This window comes from Netta rufina, assembly GCF_964035555.1.
Source record: "Netta rufina genome assembly, chromosome: 1".
NCBI lineage: Eukaryota > Metazoa > Chordata > Aves > Anseriformes > Anatidae > Netta > Netta rufina.
The window spans coordinates 46,407,308-46,432,951 of record NC_140123.1 but is presented as its reverse complement, the minus strand read 5'-3'; positions in this window follow the sequence as shown (position 1 = coordinate 46,432,951).

Below are 25,644 nucleotides of genomic sequence, written 5' to 3'. Positions count from 1 at the left end.
TTCATCAATAGCATTTGAGAGTTAAAAAGAACAACTGTTGACCAGAAACGAAATTATGCAATAAATGTTGCACAGAGAACTGTGCTATAAATATTTTAATAGATTATGAGAGGAAGTAATTTAAATGTGCTGTTGATTTACAGGCAGAAAGATGTCTTCACATTGACAGAATTTCTAACACTTTGATATTTTTTGGCAACCCTTCAGCTTTTCATTACACAGAGGAAGAAAGAGCTATCTTTTCAGTTATGTGTTGTTACTACATTTATATATTCTAGGCCAAGGCCCTGTTTGTACTACTCTAGCAACACAGTATTAATCAAAATTTCCTTAAATAGGCAGATAAGTGTTCCCTCTGAAGGTGAAGATCTTTATTTATAGGCCAACTTAACTTTAAAACAGCCTAAGGCTGTTTTACATATAGTTTCTTCTTTCTTTATGAATAATTTACTAGATATTTTGTGATACATTGCATTGCTATACATATCCCTGGTCACAGGAGGCATCGAAGAGGTGACCACCACATATCATACTCAGGAAGTCATTCGTAGGCAAAATAACCTCCAAGGAATCCTAACCATTCAATGCAAGTCTGAATAACCTTCAGACTTCACTGAATTATAGAGGAATTTAAATTTTATAGAGGAATTAAGTATATCAGTGAATGAGGTAGCAAAAAAAGAAACTTGTAATTAATTTGTTTGTCTGTTTGTTTTCCTCAGTTGTGCTTTGCAAAGTGTGGTCAGAACAGAAAGCTACTTTTTAAAAAGATTAATTAGCTGCAGCTCTGCAGCAATTCCCTATGTTGCTCTTCAGACTGCTTAAATACGTATGTACATATCTTCAGGTTTTATTCCAGCTGTTAATTTCTTTTTAGCTTTATTTTCAGCTTTTTCTTGGAGAGACTTGACAAAATGTAGCTTAAGAATGTAGTTAATTTTAAAATTAAACCACCTTTGTCTACTTAATAAGTTCTTCAGTATCCCATAGCTAGTTCAGGTTTTTACTGCAAGACTCCAGGCTGCAGGTTAAGTGACTTGCCCAAAATCTTAGAGCTAGTCAATACTAAAAATGTGATTTGCTTAACAGTAGTGCCATTCTACTGTAAGATAATCATACATTGTAAACAGAGGACAAAATAAATTCAAAACTAAAAGTACACATATGTGCTTATAAACAGATCATACAAGTAGAGATTTCAATACAGCAGTTGTACTAAATAATTGATGGGAATGAAATGAACTTCAACTGAATATATGAAGCTCAAATTAATATATAATTAACAAAAAAATATATATATATAAATTTCTAAAATGCTTTTATTGAAAAAAACATGTACAAAAACACTTTTGCCTCAGGGAAAAATACAAATATAAACATATTACTACTTAAAATGAAAATTTATCTATTTTTCAATTTCACATCGAATGATTGATTTAGAAAAATAAGATAATCATCTTAAACTTAGCTGAATCTACCCAGAATATTCACAGTTTTTGTCCAACTAGCTTAAATGCTCTGAAATTTTTGGTATTTATACTTCTTCCCTACATTTTGAAAGCAGGCAATTTTCATGGTTGATGAAAACAGTTTTATGGTCAAGTCTACTATTTGCAAATGTGTTAGGATGGACTACGCTTTAGCAGACCATTTCTGAGTTACAAGAATGTAGGAAATAGAATGTGATGTTTTTATTTTAGTTTAGTTTTCCTAAAAATATGACATCCCTGGCATGTTTCTATTGCTTCAAAGAAAGCAACACTTTAGAAATGCACTTTAGAAATGTATCACAAGCAAAATGTAAGAATTCAGAGCCCTTTTGAAGTGGTATGTGGGCAAATCATGAGAAAGAACCACAGGTTCATGTACATGTTCATAGCCTGCCACAAAAACAAGCCTCTCTTGGTAAAGTTTTAACTTTTTTTTTTTTTTTTTTTTTTGTCTTCATAAAGTGTTTAACTTAGGAAAAACAGCAAAAAAAAGAAAAAGTAATACTTTCTCCATAAAACAAAAACATCTTTTGTTTTGCTTTTGCTTTCATTTTTATTTTTCCAATTGGGTTTTATAAAGAAAGAAAACATTCAATTTGCAGCAATGTGAATAATTTTGTTTTATTAAATTAGATGAAGACTGAATGCCACCTGTGTGATTCTGTAATTACACCTGAAACAGCAGGGAAATCTGCTACTACTCATTGAACCTTGTTTCTGAGGAGAGCTGAATAGATCATTCATTCTATGATTCAGGAGAGTCATTTCAAATCTGTGTACCACATGTAAAATTAGTTCTGACCTTGTGCCTCAAGCATGTCCTTCAGATATGGATCATTAAATTCAATCCTTAATGCTTTAGGGAAAAGAGTTTAAAAATTGAGTTTTCCTTATATTTCATTCTATGATCTCTAACCAAAACTGTATATTGGCTTTGATCTTCCAAATGGAACCATCATTTATATTTATTCTTCAGCAGTATGAATACCAATCAATCAATGATGATCAATCCATGATGATCAATACAAGCTTCAGCAAAAGGATGGGTTTCTATAGGTAAGGAAATTACCCACCTCCCCAGCTTCGGTTGTGAGAAGTTAGGCTTGATTTAGTTTGATGTTAATCGTCTTGGCTCTGATCACTGCAGAGAAACAAGTACTGCCAAGAAATGGATCTGTCAAGAGTGAGGCTCTTACCACTCAGCTATCTATAATGCTCAGGATAAACTGCTGTCTGAAGGGGCCTGTCTCTCCTTGCTAACTATAGAAAGCAATTAGGTTTGAGCAAGGTTTCAGGCACCCAAATTTATGTGAATCTTACCAAAGAGGCTTTAAGTACATACACCTACTCAGGGAGATGTAAGCCTCAATAATTATTACTTAAAAACTAAAGTAAATTATTATCCAGACAAATCTTTAAAAAGCTGCTGTTATGACCTGTGGCTTATGGGAGAAAAAAAAAAATCAGAATGGAAAAGAATAAAACCAGTAAATAAAGCAGTAAATTTGTCTGCTTCTAGCTTGCTCTCTGCTTCATAGTCCTAGTAGAGTTTCAGCAGCTGTACATTCACCAAGCTAATGTGTTTGGGTTCCCCCATCCCGAGACAAGACTTTTTTTTTTTTTTTTTTTTTTTATTGTGAACACACTGCAATGCTGGCTATTTAGCTTGACATCCTTGGTGTATCCTCCCAGACAAACACACTTTACAGTCTGTCAGAAGCACCTACAACTAGTTGCTTTATAGTTCAAGCCTATGTGATCTAAAACTCCAATAATTCTCATCCTCTCCCGCTCACATACACAAGCAGACACACACACATAAGCTGGAAAAAGAATTTAAAATTCCAACCCCCGAATATGGCATTTTCAGCAGTAACGAGATAACTACCTTTTAGTGTTGCACACTTACTGCAGAAAAGTTTGATGGACCCACTGTAATATACTTAGGGATAGACTATGGACAACCCCCAATGATAGAGAAACACAAAGTCACATCTCCCTCTATGTCCAGAAAATGGGAGACTGCAACATTGGTAATATGCTGTGATAGTCTAAACTGAGAATCTCAGTAGTAAATTGCATATTCAATTGTCTTACATAAACTCTGATCTTTTTACCAGCACAAACTCTGACCCTCCATGGACTTGGAGCAAAGGGTAAATACGGTCTGTTTATTTTCTGGAGGAGGTAGAAGGTCTACATCTGCTTCTTTATGTTGATTTGTCTGTGTTAATCTAACTGGATGCTTTCTCTTTCTCTTCTTCTTCTTTCTTCTTTGGGGGAGAGGGGTTTCATTGGGAAGAAAACAAATGTTTGCTTGTTTTTGTCATTTCTTTGTTTTGCTTTCCTTTAATAAGTAATTCCTAATAATAATAATAATAATTATGTTATAAATCTATCAATCTATGGTGGACTATTATTACCACAGACAACTGAAGAATACAGGTAACATCTGAAAAATTAGAGGGTCCATTTTAACAAGTAGCACATGAAATTTAAAAATAAATATATAAAAAAATGGCTTTGGCTTTGCGTCAGTAGGACTGGAAGAATCATTTTATCATGTTTCTACCCTCCCCATGAGAGTATGTTGATTTATTTTTTCATAAATCAAGGCTCCTGCTGGCCTATGAATGAAGGATTTGTAAGGTTTTGGCCTTTAAAAATGGTTAGGATCATGAAGAAGAAAACATGAAAGTTTGCTGTAAGGGAGGTAGAGAATCATGCTTGCCAATAACCACATAGAGCAAAATTAACAACTAGTATAAGAGAGTAAAATCAAGTAAAATTATATTCATTTATGATGGCACTTCTTCATCTTACATTTCAACATGGAATTGAAGGGGAAAGCCCAGCTCATCCACTTCTGTGACACAGTATCAAAGATAACAGCATCATATGGTCTTTTGTATTTAGCAAGATGTCTCCAAGTTATGGGTGAGCAAAAGTGTTTATCTTGAAATTCTAAAATCTTCAGCCCATAAACTGATGTATATATGAATGTAGTAAGTTTAAGGAGGACCCAACAACATTTAAATATGAGGGAACAGTGTATTACAAAGCATGAATAAAATAATATGACAAAGAAATTATTAACTTATTTAAAATTGATGCTTTTATCCATTTTCTAAAAAATAAAAAAAAAAAAGGAAACATAAGCCTTTTCAAAAGTACATAGGTTATACTATCATATGTCACTCCTTAGACCTTAATTATTATTGTTCATTTTGTAATTATGTCTTTTTGCTTGGTCCTTAGATCCCAAATAGATGCTAATGCAGAACATAAGATTGAATTCCTCTATTGCACAAACAGACCATCAGACGTAAATTAGGTAATTCTCATCACAGATAATTTGCAAACTAAACAAGAATGACTAAGACTGATTTTCCCCTTGTGCCTTCCAGGTTTGCCACAGCTTTGATGGGAACATAGCACTCATATTCCTCCTATCCACTTTGATTTTCAAAATGTTTTAAGGAAAATGTTTTTCTTCAATGTCATAAGTACAAAAATATGTTTATTTTCTGAACAATTGCAGTCCTTAAAGAATAATAATAGAAAATGTGTTTGGTAGTGCCAGTGGGTTATGTTTTGTTAGTTTGCTTATGTTTACTTCAAGGTCTCAATAAATACAGAAAGACACAAAATTTAGAGCTGGTTGGCAATTTTCAGATGAAAATGTTGACTTGGCCAAACAACAGCAAAAATGTCAAATGTGTTCTTAGGATTTCATGATGGTATTTTCACTTCATATAATAAGATAGAGAGACTGCTATTGGAGAACCAAGTAAAAACAATTATGAAAAAAATGTGTATCATAAAGAGGAATTTAAACTAGAACGGAAAGAGAGAAGGACAGATCAGGAAAAGAAAGATCAGGGAAGATAGGTCTTACTAGAAGGAGACTAAAATGAGCAGGATTGTTTATTCTAGCAAAACAAACGCTGAGCGTGGGTAAAATTACCTTCCATATATAAGTAAAAGATAAAACAGAGATGAAGAAGAGATGAAAGAGAATTCTGGCACAGTGAGCAATCAAATACGATCACAGAAAAAAATTATTTTGGAAATTAGAAGGTCTCAAACTGTCTCTAACCATCTAATTGATATTAGCCTCTATGATCCAAGAACATTCCTTCATGACAATGGAAACATTTCAATTTCTACTTCATTTTCTTGGGGACAGATTTCCCAGCTCCAAATGGAGAGTGAGAAAGCCTTCAGTGGAAAATCCATTAAGGCAAAAGTCAGAATTTTCTTAGAAATGTGGGAATGCTAATTCAAGCTGCTAATTTGTCATTCTCTAACATTTTTGATGAGTGTCTTAACTACTACACTATCATCTCAATATTTACTTATTCTCAAGTGGTGAGATCTATACCACGACACAAGAATGCTGTGTAGTGTCCGTGAACCTAGTCCCTTAATTATCCAGTGAAAGACTTTGACAAGGGGCATCCCCTGACTCCTTCTTCACTGACATTTAGATCATGACCCTGTCAAACTAGTGTAACTAGTAGTGTATTTCAAACCAGTGTAACTGTTCAGCATTAAGTAAATACTTCCAAAAGCAGGATTGGAATCCCTCTTCTTTACTTCTCATCTTCCCACTTGATACCTTTTTCTCTTTAGCTCCTCTTTCATTACATAATTATTTAAATACAACATAACACTTTTGCCTATATATAGAGAGACAGATGCTGGAGCATTTGCTCAAAACCTCAATGTAAATTTACCCAGGAAAGGACTTACATATGGACCTTCCATGCCACTAAGGAATAAGGAATGTCTTAACCATGAGGCATTGGAAAAAAAAAAAAAAAAAAAAAAAGCCTTTAATCAATAGCCACTTTTGACTTTTCTCTAAGAAAAAAAAAAAAAAAATAGAGTTTTCTCTGGAATCTTGACAATATACAGCAGTTTATTTAAGAAATCCAGTCTGGCTACATGTATTTCTAATTCATTCAGTGAAACAGGTTAAATTAATTGAACAGCTCTGTCACTCCACTATGTATAGACCCCAAAGCTTTGCTGAAAAAAAAAAAAAATAAATAAATAAAAGTCCAGAAAAGTTCCATTAGAAGGGTCTAGCTAAAGGTTTTTAACTGGAAACTTGACACTGAGAGATCTTTATTATGTAAGGAGACCATATTCCATGAGGTGATATTCATCATCATGTTATTATAATTATGCTTTAACAAATGACAATTATTTTCATTCAAACAGTGATAGGGAGATATGGATTCAACCTTATAATATAATCTGTAGTGAGCCTGAAAGTGGTTCAGGTACCATCAATTAAATGTTTAAACTTTTGCAATTTAATAATTACATATAATCATAGAACTACCATAGAATGATTTGGGTTGGAAGGGACATTAAAGATCATTTAGCTCCTACTCTTCTGGCATGAGCAGGGACACCTTCCACTAGACCAGGTTGCTAAATGCCCCATCCAGCCTGGCCTTGAACAGCTCCAGGGATGGGACATCTACAACTTCCCTCAGCAACCTGTTAGTGTGGCTCACCACCATCTAAATAATTAATGTCTTCTTAATATCTAATCTCAATCTACATTATTTTAGTTGGTTATGTGGTAGAAGAGTATCAGTCCCTGGTTCCTCCTCTCCAGGGGACTGCCCAAAACCAAGAGAACTCACCAGAGCTGCTTAACAGACTAGAAAGGGGAAAAGAGGGTCTCTGGAAGTGGAGAGCAGCACTTTTTACCCACCTTGCTGGTGCTGGCCAATGTACAGAAAAGACAGTGGTATTCATGAGGCAACTGAACTAACCCTTGGGTCTTTAATTCTGAGAAATTTATTTGCCTTCAATATGATGCAGTCTAAGAAAATGGCAAGCAGGTGAAAAACCCAGTTTGTTGCTCCCAGTCATGAAATAGGAATCCTGATAGATGCAGCATCTCATCCCCTGGAACAGCTGATGAAGAGACTGGGGACAGAATGAGATTGAAGAAGTGAGAATTTAGACAATCTGGTGGGCTTGGAGGGCCTAAAGAGAGAGAGAGGGAATTGGGAATGAATTAGAGGGAACAGACTTTGTTTGTTCAGAAAAATAACATACACAAAGAGCTGTTTGTTTTTTTTTTTTCCTTCAAGGAGGCCAAAATCACCACATAAATTTGTGAAGACAGACAGCACCAGATCTGATATTGACAGCAGCAGTGCAGCTGCTCCCAGTCACATGCATCTGATAACACTACACTAGAAGGTACCAAAGAGACAGCTGCTTTCTGTTTGGCCACTTGTTCTTTTTCCTTGTCTTTTTAATCTCATAATACCTGGATTTATTCTCAATATGATTTTTTGTCCAACTTGTAATGTGTGATATTTTATCTTCATGGACACTTCTGCCTTTTCTAGAGACAGGAGGAATGTTGCTGGAGCCTCTAGAAGCTTTGGGAAGAATTTACTTAGAGTTTACCAGCAGCTGAAACACAGAACATAGGCAGCTCTTGGAATGACAGACCAAAAAAAAAAAAATAAGATGTCTGAAAAGCACATTGGTATATGTCAGTGCATGTATGCCATTTCCCAAAGCACAGTTCTCTTGATACTCTGCTTTCCACTAAAAGCTTTGTGTATATTTTCACTTTTGTTAAAAAAAAAAAAAAAAGTTATTTTCTTGAATAATGACTATAGATTTATTTTTTCTTCCTAATCCAATGGGAGTAAGTAGCAAACTCATAAACGTAGGATGGAACAAGAAATGTAAATCTTAGGGGCACTTGGTAGTTTGTATCCCACTTAATGGAAGATTGGTGAGTTACAGACAGAAGCAGCTCTTAGAGAAGGTAGCGTTGTCACGTCAGTGACATTTCATTTTTCACTGTTTTTAAAAGACAAAATATCAGAAGTGCAAGCATTTACAACCAGTCAGTGCTATAGGACTAAGTAAACAACATTTTGCTGTCTACTACATCCCCATTCTGAACTACATTAAAATTCCTTATCTTTTACAGCTCTGAATAACTCTATTGATTTCAATTATACTTTTTGTCCTTTCCTGGCTGTAACTTGCCCTTCTCTCCCAAGTTTTAAGTACTCCTTAGCTATGTTGTTTCCTTCTTCTTTTATCTCTGCATAATCTTACTTTCAGTCTGTCTGCCCTACTTAGTAGTTTCTCTACTTTTTTAAATATCGAGCAGCTTCAACTCCACATTCAAATACCTCCATTATACATACATTAAGTGCATGAATGTTTTTTGCTGCAATAGAGCACCAAGTACTATCATCTATTACCTGTGAGCAGTGCATCCATTTTGTAGAAAAAGTGTGCTATGGAGGCAGTCTCCCATACTGGCTCCATGCAGAACAGTACCTGAACAAGGATGCATTACTTCCAAGGTTAGTTCAGTACGTTTGCCTGGTTTTCAACACTGAGCTAAAAAGTCCTGCCAGACTTGAGCTGTATCCCCACAGAGTCACTCACTTGTCTTTATCACACTCTCAAACACACACTGCAGTACATGTGTCACCCAAGGTCTCTCATCCCACCATCCCAGTACCCTGGATGATGAGTATGACAGCATGGTGTTTTCATCTTCTACCCGTCTCTACCCATATCTTATCTATAAAGGAAGGTATGCATAATATATGTGGTGTATGTTCAACTAAATTTGCATTGAGATGGAAATGGAACAAATAATCTTGTAGGTATCTTCCGTTGCAGCAGACCAATGTATCTAACTGAAAAGGGGGGAAAGTGTTATATACTTTGAGAAAAATCACATTCTCCTTATGCAAAATCAAAAGATACATTTAAAATCAAAGTTTTCTGGTAATTTTTGTAGTTTGCTGTCAAGACACAAAGTAGATACTCTAATTGCAAGGAATGAATGTCTCCCAAAATATGCTGCTATGTGTGTATCTCTCAGGTGTAGTTTAGGTTAGTTTTCTTATGGAAATATATTGTTCTTTGAAACATGCCAGCATGAAATATAACTGTGTTTTACTTCAGAGATTAGGATCTGTTAATTCCTGAAGATCCAAAAAATCATCATGACAGATTTATAACACAGAAATTCTGATGGAAATTTATTGAACATACTTAAACAGACTTTGAATTACCTGCTAGCTACTTAGAAATGGCTGCAAAGCTGGCCACTGTAAAAGACTTCTCAGTAAATTGTTTTCAAACCCTAAGGCAGATTGTAGTCATTATGTTTCCTTTACACTGTACACAAGATGATCTTTATTTTCCAGCCTGTATGTTACATGTGTCCTTTCACGTTTCCCTAATGTTCCTACCTATTTAATTATTTTTAATACAGTGCAATTCTATTATTGGGCCATATAGACATTTTTAGAATGGCTACTAGATAGAGAGAGAGGAGAGAAAGAAATGCAAGAGAGAAAGAAATAAGAGGGGGAGAGGAAAAAAAAAGAGTAGGAGGGATAGGTAGAGTGAGAATAGTGGGGAGAGAAAGGATAAAAAAAGAGATGAAGGGAAAGGGAAGGGAAGGGAAGGGAAGGGAAGGGAAGGGAAGGGAAGGGAAGGGAAGGGAAGGGAAGGGAAGGGAAGGGAAGGGAAGGGAAGGGAAGGGAAGGGAAGGGAAGGGAAGGGAAGGGAAGGGAAGGGAAGGGAAGGGAAGGGAAGGGAAGGGAAGGGAAGGGAAGGGAAGGGAAGGGAAGGGAAGGGAAGGGAAGGGAAGGGAAGGGAAGGGAAGGGAAGGGAAGGGAAGGGAAGGGAAGGGAAGGGAAGGGAAGGGAGGGGGGAAGGAAGGAAAAAGGTCTACAAACCTGTGGAACAGAAGACGTGTAGTCACAAAGAAAATCAATACACAGAAGATTAAAAATATAGCTGTATATATGATTCTTCTAACTTTCCTGAAACTGATTCTTTTCAAACTTCAGTAAGTATTTAAGCTTTTGTGAGACTAATTTGTGTGCAAAAGTAGTGTGTGAAGTGTCCAATGAGTTCTTTTGTAAAATAAATCCTTTCTGGCATGTAAAATGATGATCCACTGTGCAATTCAATCCTCTCATCTGCAGTTGTCTTTCAGTGAGATCCAGACATGAAGAAGATCAGAATCTGACTTTGGATATGAATACAACATCCTTTTTTTTTTTTTTTTTCTTTCCGTTAGTACCATATATAGAGACCAATAGAGACCAATACAAAATGCAGTGTTATTCTTTTGGTGATTTTTTTTTCCCATGACACTTTTTTCTAAACTTATCCCACTCTGCCTTAAGCTTGCTTAGTAAATCCTCACTTGCAGTCCCATTCATTCACACCTGAATGACAACCAAACACAGAGGTCATACTCACCCAGATCCAAACCTCACTTGAACCAGGAGGACCACAATTCCATGTTCCACCACTGAAATTCATTCAAAGTGAAGTTCAGCTCTGTTCAGTTTTTAAATTAGGATTCATGCCTTACTCCAGAGAGATGTGGTGGTTTTACCATGCTGAATTCCACCACAACGACTCTCTCACTCCCCCTCCTTAGAAAAGGAGGGCAAGAAGTAAAGAAAAGCAGTGTGCTCAGGTGGCCAAGTCCAACAGCATCCTGGCTTGTATAAGAAGCAGTGTGGCCAGCAGGGCTAGGGAAGTGTTTGTCCCCCTGTACTTGGCTCTGGTGAGGCCGCACCTCAAGTACTGTGTTCAGTTTTGGGCCCCTTGCTACAAGAAGGACATTGAGGTGCTCGAGAGAGTCCAGAGAAGGGCAATGAAGCTGGTGAGGGGTCTGGAGAACAAGTCTTATGCGGAGCGGCTGAGGGAGCTGGGCTTGTTCAGCCTGGAGAAGAGGAGGCTCAGGGATGACTTTATCGCTCTTTATAAATACCTTAAAGGAGGCTGTAGTGTGTAGTGAGGTGGAGGTTGGTCTATTCTTCCATGTGCCTGGTGACAGGATGAGGGGGAATGGTGTAAAGTTGTGCCAGGGGTGTTTTAGGTTGGAGATTAGGAAGAACTTTACTGAGAGGGTTGTTAGGCATTGGAATAGGCTGCCCTGGGAAGTGGTGGAGTCACCATCCCTGGAGGTCTTTAAAAGATGTTGAACTTAGTGATATGGCTTAGTGGAGGACTTGCTAGTGTTAGGTCAGAGGTTGGACTTGATGATCTTGAGGTCTCTTCCAACCTAGACAATTCTGTGATTCTGTAAAAAGAACAACCCACGGGTTGAGAAAAAGATAATTTAATTAAAGGAAAAAAAATAATTATTAAGGAAAGATTATTTTAAATTAAACAATTTAACTAAAGGGAAAAAAATGAAAGGGGAAAAGGGAGGGGCAAAGGAAAAAAAAAAAAAAAAAAAAAAAAAACAGAACAAAACAAGTAAAGGCTGTGTGGAAGTGCAGAGGAAAGAAATTACTTTCTACTTCCCACAAATGAGTGATGCTTGACCACGTCCTTGAAGCAGGGCCTCAACACACATAGCCAGTGTTCGGGAGGACTGATGTTTTCACAATGAGAGTCCACCCCTCCCCTCTTCTTCCTGTTTCCATCTTTTATTGCTGAGTGAGACATCATATGGTATGGAATATCCCTTTGGTTGGTTTAGATCAGCTGCCCTGATGATGTTCCTTTCTCACTTTTTTGCCCACCCCTTAGGAAGGTTAGAGAGAGTCCTGATTCTGTGCCAGCACTGCTCAGCAGCAGACACAACACTGGTATGATACCACTGCTGTTCTAGCTACAAGTGCAGAGTACAGCACTGTATGGGCTGCTGCAGGGAAAGTTAACATCCAATGCAGACCCAGTACAAGAGAATTTTCCCTTTTTTGGAAAATTATATTTTTTAATCTTGTTTCAGTAATAGTCCAAGTAAGTTGGAAATAAAATATTTTCATTAAGTCTGTAAAACTATAACATTCTGATCTGTAATTGGCACTACTAATTCGTAGCAAATGCATTCCTTGTCAGATAAATTAGAAAAGTCATCTTTAGAATAACACCTAAAATTATGATGTAACAGTCCTTCAAATCAAGGTATATTTCTTTCTCTTATTACTGATATTTCATTGAAGTATTCTTCTTTCATACAAGTTATCTTCTTAATTGCAAGAAAGTTTGAAGTAAATGTTGCATCTCTTAAACATTTAATAATAATTAATAATAATAATAATAATTCTCACATAAATAAATGTAAAATACAGCTAAGCATCAGGGAACAGAGAGGAAATATATGTGTCTTGCAACCACAACTATGAAAAAAGTTTGCAAATCTGTAACATCATAAACTACTAATTATTTCCACACTTAGGAAAATATTAGGATTTATTAGGGTTTTTTCAAGATATGGAAAATATTCCACAAGTGAGGCAACTGTAATTCAAGAGAGGTGGAGTCCAAAATGAATTATTAAGGTCATTCCTTCAAGAATGAATATAAATATTTTCCACACTTCACTACACCAGCTACAGTATATGCATGAATATACATCTTAAATGACAGCATTCATGGGGTCTGTGCATACATAATAGCTATCCTATCTATTTTAGGAATTTTGAAGGCCCGTTTCTTTGGCATCTAATTACCATTTGCAATTATATAAGTTTAAGGACTCAAGAAACTTAGTACACGTCTTCCACATTTGCTAGCAGTGTTTAAACTGAAAACTGGGCAGAAACTTTGGTAACTGCCATGACAAATTGATGTTCATAAATTCTAAATAAATGTTTACATTATTAAAGATGAATGCCACAGGAGAAATGTGTGGACCTGGAGTATTCCACAGTGTTTTTAAGTTTACATTAAGAATCAAGGTAATTAATGTTTTATGAGGCTTGATCTTGACCTTAGGATCTTATAGAGCTAGACAAAACCAGAGTACTAGAATACTGGTTTTGGACTTGTTCCTTTAAATAAAAGAACTAGTGGTAGTGCCAGAAATACATATAGCTGCAGTGCCTTTACTGAGTTTACCATTTCTTTTTTCTGCAATAAGTGTGTTGGTTGGCCCAGTTAAAAGACCCCTGCTCTTCCCCAACAGGCAGATAAACTCAGTCCCAATGTTCATTGACAGATGAGATTACATGTTCAAATGAAATTCCATATTGGAGAGAATGTAACAGCAGAAGCACAGGGCTGAGGACAACAGTGTCTTCAGCCACACAGTTTGATCCAAAAGTAGATGCGATGAGATCTTGCAGTTTTCACTGCTCTGTCTGCTTTCAGTGGCTAAGATTATATCCATTTAATTTCCACAGAACAGAGCATAGCAATTGTGCACAGCAATCAGTTCAAATAGGTTAAGTATCACATATTGTTCAAACAGTCATCCCAAAGACTTCCAAATGAGTTTTTAAACACTTGCAGTTACTTGCTTGATAAAACAGAAGTTGTTACTATTCATTATTTGTGTTTGTGCTCACCACTCTGCAGAGCTCAAGTGGTATCAGAACTCATTGCTTGTCTATACTAATAGGTGAACTGTGCCCAGGACTATCTGTTAAAACATAGCACAACTGGGACAAAACAGCCTCTCTCTGTACAACTAATGTCTCCCATGCCCACACAGAGAATCCACATCAAAGATGCCTGCAAGGAATGGCCTCCATCTATGTTAACTTCTGAGCTATAATAATAAAATTTCTGGGACATTCTCATTCAACCCAGACCAAAATTCTGCCTGGTGAAAGCACTGTCAATTGAAAAACATGGAAATTTGATTTCCTTCCTACCACCTGAAGAACACAGGAAAAATGGAGGGTGTTTTCCTCAAAGAAAAAAAAAAGGGGGGGGGGGGGGAGGTGGAACGGGGAGTCCTATCTGTGTCTGAACTGGAGACAAATGCATGCCCTAGCATGCTTCCCAGCCATGGCACCACCATGAGATCTCTGTCCTTGCTGGAGTGCCTACTGCCTCTGTCATGTGAACACATAGGCATTTTCTTCCCCCAGCAAGAAAGTTCCTAAAGGGGTGCAGGAAATGTACAGCAAACAGAAGATAAGAATTAGAGAATGTGAAAACTAAATATATATATATATATGTCTTTGAAGAAAGGAATAGAAAAAAAAATTGGCAAGGGATGAAAACCCTTTGGTTTTCTTGGATTTTTGTTTCTTCTTCTCTAAACATCGAAAGCTATCAGCCTTGGACAAATCATGAACCTACAGTAATAGCAGCTTTGTGGATTTTCCAGACAATCGGGCAACAGAAAGTCACCTGATCCATCTGTGAGACCTGGTGAGAACCAGCAAATATAATAGGCAGCAAAACACCTGAAACTGCTGGCATTGCAAACACTTCCTGTCTAATTCTGTTGGACAACAGACACAAAGCCAGCCCTGTAATTACATCCCACCCCGATCTACATTTGCAGTCATGTAATTAATACTTCCTCTGTAAAGCAATGGAATAATTTAGAGAGCAGACTTTCAACCTTAGTCTGGGAAAACTGAGAGAGTGAGAGCTCTGCTTGGGCATTTTAGCTACAGGGAAATGCTTTTCTGGTTCCATTTGCCCACAGAAACTGTAATTAGATGCTCAGAGCTCTCTTTGTGCTAGCGGAGAAGAAAACGATACTTCCTTCCTGTTTAAAAGCCACAAGCAAAAGTGGGTGAGGGGAGCTTTTACTTATTCAGGGGACTTTATGAGAGTGATAAATGTAGATGGCCCTGCAGACTCAGACAGCTGAGAAAATGTTACGTTGTCATACACAGGGAAACATTTAGCTTATTGTTGTGGAAGTAAAATGCTTCTTCTCAGAAATCATTGTAGTTTTACAGTAGGCATAACCAATTCCCATATAGATCCTGTAGAGAAAACAAACTTCTGTTTTTGTACCATGCTATTCCTTAATAAACATTTAAGGAACTGATCTTTTATCTGCCCCATATTTCACTTTCTCAATATAATACATACAGAGTGTGTGTGTGTGTGTGGGGGGGGGGGGGGGGGGGGGGGGGGGGAAGGGAGAAATTATAACGTTAAAGCTTCTAGGATGTTTGAAAAAGAAAAAATAATAGACATCTGGATGGCACCAGTACTGGAACTGAAGAGCAAGGTAAGGATTCTCAGGATCAAAATTTTGGGCTCAGATATTGAAATTTCACCTCACTTACATTTCAGATGGAGAGTATCAGGCCCAAGAACATGTCCTGACTACAGATAGCCTCATTGCTATGTTTACACTGAAGTGAAAGACCAGTCACTTTTGGACACCGATTTTCTGCTCAAGCAGTCATGGAGCAATAAGCAGCACACAGTTGTGTTTAAGCCCTACTAGTTCCTACAGAGAGTGAGATATGGGGAAAACTTAAAATATAGAGAGTGATCTCTAATAAAATTGCCTTCATTTATTGTATATGCTTTGGTGACAATGTCACCCATCCAATATCAAGAAAGTATGACTGACAGCTGCCTTCTTTGAAAAAGCCTCGACTTTCCATAGGAGAATGCACAGATAACCGGAGTTCAGAATTTTCATTGCAAGGTCACTGAGAGATTCTTGAAGCTCTCCAGTCTTCAAGTTATTCCTGCAAGTAGACATAAGCTTTCTGTATCATAAGATACAGAAAGATGGTTAAAAGTACGATCCACTACTTCATGCTGTCCGTACAGTACAATGTCAATGAAATTCAGTCATCTAAGTCCCAGAGTATTTCAGTCTCCAAAAATCTTTGGCCAGGTGCCCAATAAGCACTTACTCCAAAGCCTAAGTATCCTGTTATTGTGCATACCTAAAGAGGATATGTTCTTTACTGGTCCAAACAATCGAGTGCCTACTCAGCTTTCTGAATTTACAAACTAGGCAGGTCTCTACCACTAAAGGACACATTTTTCCCCGTGCTAAGACTATTTACCCAAAGAATACCCAACATTTACCCAAAGAATAGTACTCACTTCAAAACATAGCAAGGAAAGGATGTGGTTCCTACTGTTTTTATAATAACATTACAATGAAAGCTATTACCCAGAAAGCAACTGGATTAAAATCTTTTCTCAGCCTGCAGGGACTTGATCAGGCAGGTATCCTACTAAAAAGCCACACAGTAGTCAAGAGTGGAAATGTCGTCCACCCATCGAACCGAAACTGTGTATTCCTGCAGACACCAATGAGAGGAAAGAGAAAAAAAAAAAAAAAGAAAAAAAAAAAAAAAACCTGGGTAAGGGCATTATAAAAGAGAAGTTTGACTCTGCAGCCTACAGATTAGATCATTCCCCTCTGCCCCTCTGACTGATTCCTAAAAGCAAAACACAGAAAACTCACTTTGCATTATACACCTGTTGTCTTACTCCAAGTTTAAGTTAGTATTTTCATATCCAGAAGAGAAATGGAGACAAAAGAATGTAAATCACATTTGGCTAAAATTCTAAATGCTTTTAATTATAACATTCATTTAAAAGATATAATTTTCTTATTTTAAAATGACCTTTCTGGCTTAAATGAAGAGCTATGTTTGTGGAAATTGCTGTATCATAAGGCTGTCTACTGGAAACTGGTACTCGACAGATACATCTGATATCAGTAACCTGTTACCTTTGTGCTCATAAGGCTGTTTTCAAAAAGCAGATAGGAAATATATATACTTATATATATATACACATATGTTTTGTACAGTTCTTCTGTGTGCTAAAAGCAAATGTATGAAGATTTATTCGTTGTGTATGCAATCATGTAACTGAAATATTTGTAAAGTAACACAGACTTTCTGTATCAGCACAGCACATTAGCATCTGAAGTTAACACACTAAAAATCTACTTAAAATGAAAGAGATTCAACTGCAATCTTTTTTAAATGTTCAATAGAGTTTTCATGCCATAATCAGTAATATTCATTTTAATATTTGATTTAAAAAATAATAATAATAAAGCATCTGAAACAACAACAACAAAAGATGAAAGATGAGCTGGTCTGCAGCTTTTACTCAATACATTTGAAAAATATGTTTACAAAAGTTTTGGTGGAGTTTGTCTAATAATATATTTAAAGGACAGCAAGAAAAATGTGGATTGTCAAGTCTCAGCAAAACAGGACAGATCCTTTGTTTATTACATCCATGTTAATCTTTCCTTTGTTCTTTTCCTCTCCTTGCCCTTCTCATATTCCATATTCAAGAGAAAAAGATCATTTGTTTTTATTGAAAATGTAGTTTTCAACTACCCACAAAATGTCAGTAAAAGAAGACAATAATTGAAGAATGACATGCAATTCTTAACATTTTAAAGATCTAAATAAATCTGATCCAATTTTTAAAAATAACTAAGGACATTTCCTTATCCATCAATAAATACTATGGATGTAAAAGCAACTCAGCTGTTATTCTCAGACTTTTTAAAGAAGGGAACACAAGGTAACAGGTAAAAATAGACGCTATCCCTCAATAACATATATGTAAATTTTACTTGCTGTCTTAATTTAAAATTGTTGACCTTCACCTTTTCTCATCATTTACAGTCACTCATCTCAAAGTCACTTGAAGATTTATTCACATGGCATTCTTTTAAAAGGCATAAGAGACTAACAAGCTTAAAACAATATTTTGTCACAGTATCCTTCCTTTGAAATAAAAAAAAAAGTGTTTGCCTCCGCACATCATGGTGACACTAAGTTCCATTGAAAACTGGTAAGAAATTTGGGCTCATATCTGAAGATCTCCATAGCTCTAAGGGAAGTCCAATATCTCTCGCATTGACGACAAACGTGTTTCAAATACACCTGTGCTTCCAGTGCTTTCATCAACCACAATATGACCCAGGTGACTGACTTTCCCCATCTGTCAGATCCAAAATAAATGTTTGCACCTTCAGAACACATTTGTGTTCAGTAGATTTTCTGGGACTCTACTTCCTTGAGATTTTAATGTTTCCATCACCCTGGTGTGTTCAGGCTGAACCCATGGTGTTCTTTCAGAGTAGTAGCCAGATATACTGAAAAAATGGAAAAGCTTTTTTTTTTTTTTTTTTTTAGTAAACTGTTCAATAAAGTGGTTAAAGATCAGGTATTTTCAACCCTCAGGCAAACCATGACACCTGGTTTCTAATATAAAGCATTTTTGCCATGACTCCACCACCAATTTCACAGGAATCCAGCTCTCATGTCTGAAAAGTGTTGGCACATTTGAATAGATTTTCATCCCTCTGTATTCAGCAGAATCTATAAAGTTAGAGGACATGTGAGATGTCTGCTGTTTTTTTAGTCATCTTATCTTTGGCCTATTTTCCATCTGGCTCAAAGAAATAGGAGTGCTTCCTGAGATGCAGCTAACTCTATACCATACAGCAGATGGAATTTCAGTGTGGAAAAAAATGCTATTCCCAAAGAAAATTATTTCTGTTTTCAGCCTCCATCACCTCTCCCCCCTCACACCTAACCCACAGCTTCAGAAACAGATTGCAGAATAGAGTCTTTCAAGAACCTCTGCAAAAGAATCTGAGTTAAATCAACAATGAAAAGGGATTTCTGGATTAAGCAGCTGAACATTAATTAAATTCTTGCCAGTTTATTCTTCATCTGACATTGTGAATACCTCTTAATGCTTAGAGAAAACATTCCTCTCATCAACTAGTCTCGTCCATCTGGCAAATTTTCTGTATCATGTTATCCATATGAATGTTAACTGAACTACTTCTGCTATTTACATTTGAGCCATTTCCTTGCATAGGCACCAACAGCCATGGGCATCAAGGGAGCTAACTTGCGCTCTCTTTTCTGGCTATCACATTGGCTGGGTGGCTACAAATTGCAAAGTAACAGGCCCAAAGTTGGACTATTGCCTGCAAGCCACCCCACCTGTACAATACACACCATGTTCATATAGTGGAAACCACCTTGATGCTTGCAGAGCCAAGGGCAGGATCAGAACTGCAAATACTTACAGCAAAGTATCTATTTGCCTATATTTGTGGAAAAATGTCCAATAAACTGTACAGAGTTGTAAGGCGCTGAAATGGTGGGGAAGAGAAAGACTAACTTGAATCGTGAGAGAAGTGTTTGAGTTAGAAACAAAGCCAACCTAGACTAGGAGAGAGAAAGGCCCATTGAGGGACTCAGTGAGATCAGAAGACTGTACTAGGTGCTCTGAATAGTTTTCTTGAGGTATCTAACTTTCACCATTGATTCTAAAAGGATTGTTGGGAAATTCCTAGTATAGGCACATAGATATGACACCTCTAATTTGGTGTATGGAATGCTATGAAGTCCAGTACTAGATGATAGGTCCTATGTTAATGGAAAATTAATAAACATATTTTCTTTTTAATTTGACTGGTTTGATCTTTTTCCTTTCTGATGTTAAGTCAGTATGTAAAGCATGACTGCAGTATTTTTAACTTTCTAGACTTGTGCATGATGACACTGGTGAAATCTGTCATTCCTGAGTTTATATTTTTCTTTCTAGCATATGCGAAGCTGAAATCTGTGTAACACTCCACGATCCAGTCCTTTTAAGGGCAGGCATACTGGCTGCAATGCAATCTATTGTGTACTCTGACTTCTATGGCTTGTCAAATTACCCATGTATATTACACTCATAACAGCAGCAGATGAAGCTGAAATCAGACATGGAATGTAAGGGTGCCAGATGTCCCAATTTTCATGGTACGTTCCCACATTTAAACAAAACTCCCACATCCTGTTGACAAGAACCATTGTCCCAAGACCTGCACATGAAGCACCCTCCTCCCCTCGCTTTCAGGGTGGGAGTGATGTATATGGTGCTTCCCCCCACTCTGGGAGTGTCTCAGATTCCTGCAGCTGCAGCACCTGCAGCCAGAGATGGGGAATAATGTAGAGGGGACTTGGGAAGGAGGGGGAAGGGAGCAGCACAGAATAGAGCAGAACAGAGCAAGTTGGGTAAAGAAAGAAGGAAGATAAGCAATTTAGAGAGAACAGCAGAAAAAAAAAAAAAGACAGGAATAAAACTAGTGAGGAAGCAGAGAGAAAGAGAAAAAATGTTTCTAAAATCAGGAGAGAATGTAACTAATTTTAAAAAAGGCAGGAGGGAAAAGGAGAGAAAAGATAAAAAGTGGGTAAGGGAGATAAAACAGTGGAAGGAAGGAAGAGGTACAAGGAGATAAAGAAAAAGAAAAAAATAAATCATGCAACAACAAAGATCAAACAAAGTTAAAGAAGGAAAAATGAGGAAGAAACCCCAATCATATTAAAAACGGTAGCCCACCTGCACAAAGATAATTCATGCAAAGAGCCACACGGTCCCCTTTTTTCCATTTTCGCTGCTTTCCACTTTTTTTTGCAGAGACTGCACACAACTTTGTGCTGGCAGAGTTGGAGTGGAGAGCTGCCAGAGACACATGTGAGAGCACTGAGCAGCCCTGCAGAGTACAGGAATTGCCATGAACTCCCAGGGTTGTCTTGCATGCAGCTGCTATTGGAACAGCGATACAGTTTAATGACTTATTTCCAGATTCTTCTGGATAACAGAAGAGTGAGAGGGGGATTGGTCAGGAGGCTGAAAGTGAAGGTGCAAAGAAAGGCCAGCCAAAACTTGAAGTACGTGTTGTGCGACCATCCAGCCCCTTGTGTTGACATAACTAAACACAACTCTTCCCTTGGGCTCTATAGGCTTCTCTATTGTGTAATAATCACCATTTTCTGACATATTTGAAAAAATATCTTTTGCTTTCTTATTGGCAGATCGATTGTCTCTCCTCCTGAGAATCGCAGGGAGCAGATGTAGTTTGCTGGAGTATCACCTACTGTACCTCATAGAAAGCAAGGACCTCTCCAAAACAAAGGATTTATCCCCAGGTGAGATGTGGATGGAGAAAAACACAGCTCCAAAAGGAAAATGAATTTCATCTTTGCATATCCAGCACACATCAGTGCAAGGGTGTCAGCCCCACAGACTAACCAATTTTCTCCAGACATCCTTATTATAAGTGTCCCAACTGGGTTTTAGGGAGCAGCTGTTACTTAGGAGAAATTTATTCTTCTCAGTTTAGTTAGGGGAAAAGAAGAAGAATATAAGATGTGGTATAGTTAAGAATGAATGTGAAACTTGTTATGTTTACCCACTTCTAATTAGGGCAAAGAAAGTGTTTTCGTAGCCGTACTTGAGTTCAAGGTCAAGTTTGCACATCCATATGGCTTGAATCAGCTGCATCCATTCTGTCTGCTGGGACAGAGGTCAAGGGTGAACTTTACTCCCCTGTTCCTGTCTCCCATCCCACAAAGCCTGAATTTCCCTGTCCAGGAAGCCAAATGACTTGCTGCAAACTAAAGCATAAATGAGACTCATGTTTGGGCAGGGTGGATAGCAGGGAAGCCGCAACTGCAAAACAAAATTGGTCCCCAAACTTCCAAAATGATATAGCCATGTCCAGTATTTCTTGTCCATCCTAACACTTGTGAATGTATAAATTTTTGTTTCTTACAATAATCTTCTTCATGGACTAAGCTGAAAGCCATTCTCCTTATCTGTGTATTCCAGTACATGCCTGCAAAGCAATTACTTTAAATCTCTAGATATGAACCCCACACACTGCTCCTATTCTTTCATACCTCTACCAGAACCTTCCCCACAAGTGTGACTAAGTACTCTTACATGAAAGAACAGTAATATTAGGTGCTTGTAGCCACATATATCTCAGCTACAATGAGACTGCATGGAACAGAGGATGTATAAGAAAAAGCTCTTATTTTTTTGTGAAGAAAACAGATTTTTTGAAAATAGCAAATATATTTGTGTAACATTTGTTGTTGAAAAGAGGTTTGTAGGTCCACTATGCATCCTCAGAATTCAGATCTTCTCAAATTTCTTCCAAATTTTCAACACCCTACTTGAAGGAGGGAGACTGTGGTTTCTTCCAGTCAAATTAGTCTGCTATGCAGAAGAAACAACAAATGGTATTCTGTGGAATATCTGTGTGTTTGCCTTGTTAACTATAACACAACACGGAGGACCAATGTCCAGCTGTTATCTATCATGACACTGGACCAGAGGCAGTTCTTACTCTGCGGAGAGTGGGTTATGTCCCTTCCAGAACTCTATAATATCTGTATAATCTCTGACACCATGTTTATGTGTTTTGTTTTACATTGTTTTGTCTTGTTTTGTTTTTCTCCTCTTGGGATGTGTTCATTTGGCACAAGTGCTAACACCAAAAACAGCACTACAGCAAACTAGAACATGAAAATACAACAGAATAGGAATTACACTGCACTTGCATGGTAGCTTCTAGCGTGAGATTTTTCCTGGCTGTTCCCAGACAGAAAGTGTAGAATTTATGGGCACATGGGTTGAGCAACCTGAAAGTGATGCAAAGGAAAACTTAGAAGGTCACAGCAGACCATCTATCCTTTGATTTCCTTTCTAGCAGAGTGGTTACATTTGATTATTTAACTGTGCTTCATCTCTCCTTTCCATAACGAAGCTGAACAAGGTACATTTTTGGATATTGTTGAAAAATAAGTTTAATAAAAATGTTACAGAGCTGGCCTGAATTTGTGCAATGGTTTTCAGTGGACATCTCACTGGCTCTTAAGCAGCTTGGGCTGGATGTGAAATGTTATAAGGTCCTTTACAAAACTTAAATTTTTTCTGCTTTCCAGTATATAACTTTAAATACTCTCATCTTGTTAGTGCCCTCTTGATGGTACTTGTATTGTTCCTGTTTTGTATAGCATTATTCTCTTAAGCTTGCATTGCATTCTATGTGCATGTGCATACATACCCACAGACACATGCACGATTTTCTCTTCACCTTCCTACCAACTGAAAGCACTAGTGCTACCACTGCACTGAGCTATTACTTTCCACCCAAATTTAACAACCTCTTCCACTCATGCACTTACAGTTCATAAATACATGCTCTCTGAGCTTAAACTACTTTACTTAAGAGACCCTTTGTTACCAAGCATGCCCAGGTTGCTCTATATTAGCAATGTCATTGGACTGTGCTCTTAGTCTTATGTTCTGAATTTTTGGGTAGACCTGTATGGTGCCAGGAGTTGGACTTTATGATCTTTGTGAGTCCCTTCCAACTCAGGATATCCTATAATTCTAGGATTTGCTTTTCATTTCATAGTATTAGCTTCCCTTATCCTATGTTTGTATTTTTCGTTGTAGTTTCTGTTGTTTTGATTTTATTTTACCTGTTGGTCTTTTCTATTTTTAATCTAGCTTTAATAAAAGAAGCTATGTTTTGTGATTATAAATCTGGGCTCTGAAGTCACGGGGATCTAACAAACAGTCCATTCATGTTGTTTTCTTTTGTTTGTTTGTTTTATTTGGTATTGTCAGCAGTTACTTTCAGCTTCAGAAAATTAGCTGTGAAAAAAAACAGGTGTTTTAATTATTGGCCTGGGTCATTCTCTGGCTACATGTAATAGATGAAACAGATCCTTAATTGTGCTAAATGAATATTAGTTTCTAGTTTAGTGATTCATTCACTATTATCCATCCTAATGCAAAGTAACTGCAGCCAATTCTACTATTTCTAACTCTTTTTTTTTTTTTTTTTTTTCCTGTAACTTTCAGGTGTTCCTGGAGTGATGTATTGATGACTTCATGAGATCTCGAGGCTCCTTTCCCAGATGACTTGAGTCTCACATGATAATACAATTATTCTTTCAACATGTTATTCAAAACTGTTTGAGGACCTGATAAGATTGTTATCTAAGCTGACAACAGTTAACTATTCCAGATATTATATATATATCATTACTTAAATTTATGAATTATCAGTTAATACTTTGACCCACGAGTATAGAACAGATTTGATAAGATATATATGTTATTTCAGATTTTACCTAATTCATTTAAAAAAATGGGATATTCAGAATAAAATAACACACTTTAATTCTGACAGTGAGTTATTTCCCTTAAAGCTTATTATAGGTGTCTTATGAGGAGATTATTTTCTTTTCAGAATGGTCCTTGTAAAAAGCTAAGACTGAAACAACATGTAAAGAAAATACAGTACTTTCTTCAGGTGTTCAAGTGTTTTTCATTTCATTCTACATTTTTTCAAACCCCAGCTCAAAGCAGATTATTCACCAAAACAAATAAAGTTAAAAAAAATAAAGTCTTCAACAGTGTTAAAAAAAATATTTGTATCAAATAAGAAGGTTGTACTTCTTATCCCCTATTCCCACTCTCAAAAGCTGCTTGGAATTGAAAGTTGATGCTTTGGTCTGTACAAATTCCATTAAAAGCAATGGGACAGTTGTTCAGACAGTCACCGATAAAAAATAAAGGACTCTGTACGTCAGGTTTTATAAACAATTTATTTATAAACTTTAGATTATTAATTCACAAGACATTTGCCTCTGTCTTTAAGATGCCTACATCACATAATATGGTTTCTGTTCCTTGAGAGAATGACAGATTCCTAAATCAATAATTAGAAAAATCAAAAAATGGCAAAGCATGTTGTTTAAGTAAAATATTTCTGTTGCCTAGGTGTTTATATAGAAGAACAGACATTTTTCCAGGTATTCTTACACTTTTTCTTTTTCCCCGCATGACTATTCGTGAATTAGTAACAGAAGGTCGTAAGTGTGGCTAAACTAAAGCAACTATAAAATTTTCAAATGACCATAATTTAAGCCTCATATCTACAACAGTATAGTTTGTGTTTCCACAAGTATAATCTTCCTTACAAAAGAATGTCTTTAAAATTTTCTATTTGTTATCTCTTCAAAATACAATGAAATTTCAAAACAGTTTTTCAGAATAAAAAGAAACCTGGTTTTAGATATCTACACCTTAATTAATAATAATCACAATGATATAAAAGCATGTAAACTTAAAACAATAAATGTGGTGAGAATTAAGAATATGCATGTGGACTGTCATATTTTGCAAGCAAGATGTGTGGAGTGATTCATCATCAAAACAAATCCTGCCAAACACAGTAAGATCTGTCATACTCCAGCCAAATTGCTAAAGTAAATGTAGAAAACAGAAATGTAATGTGACACACTAATCCTGAGACACAATATAGCAGAAAAGAAGCATCTCAATATGACCAGGAAAAAATAATGTTCATGATATACCAATGGCTGAAGACAGAAATTATGAAGAATTCTTTCCCCTGTCATCCCTTACAAAGAGCTATGAAAATGTCATATATATTTGTAATGTGCTTCATAGAATGTAAATTAGTTATTCAGTTGTTGTGTGGTTTTGTTTTGTTTTGTTTTCTCCTGAAGAAATCATTGCCTCTTTTTAGATTATTTAAAGATCTTTTAGCACCGAAGTAGGAAAGTATATT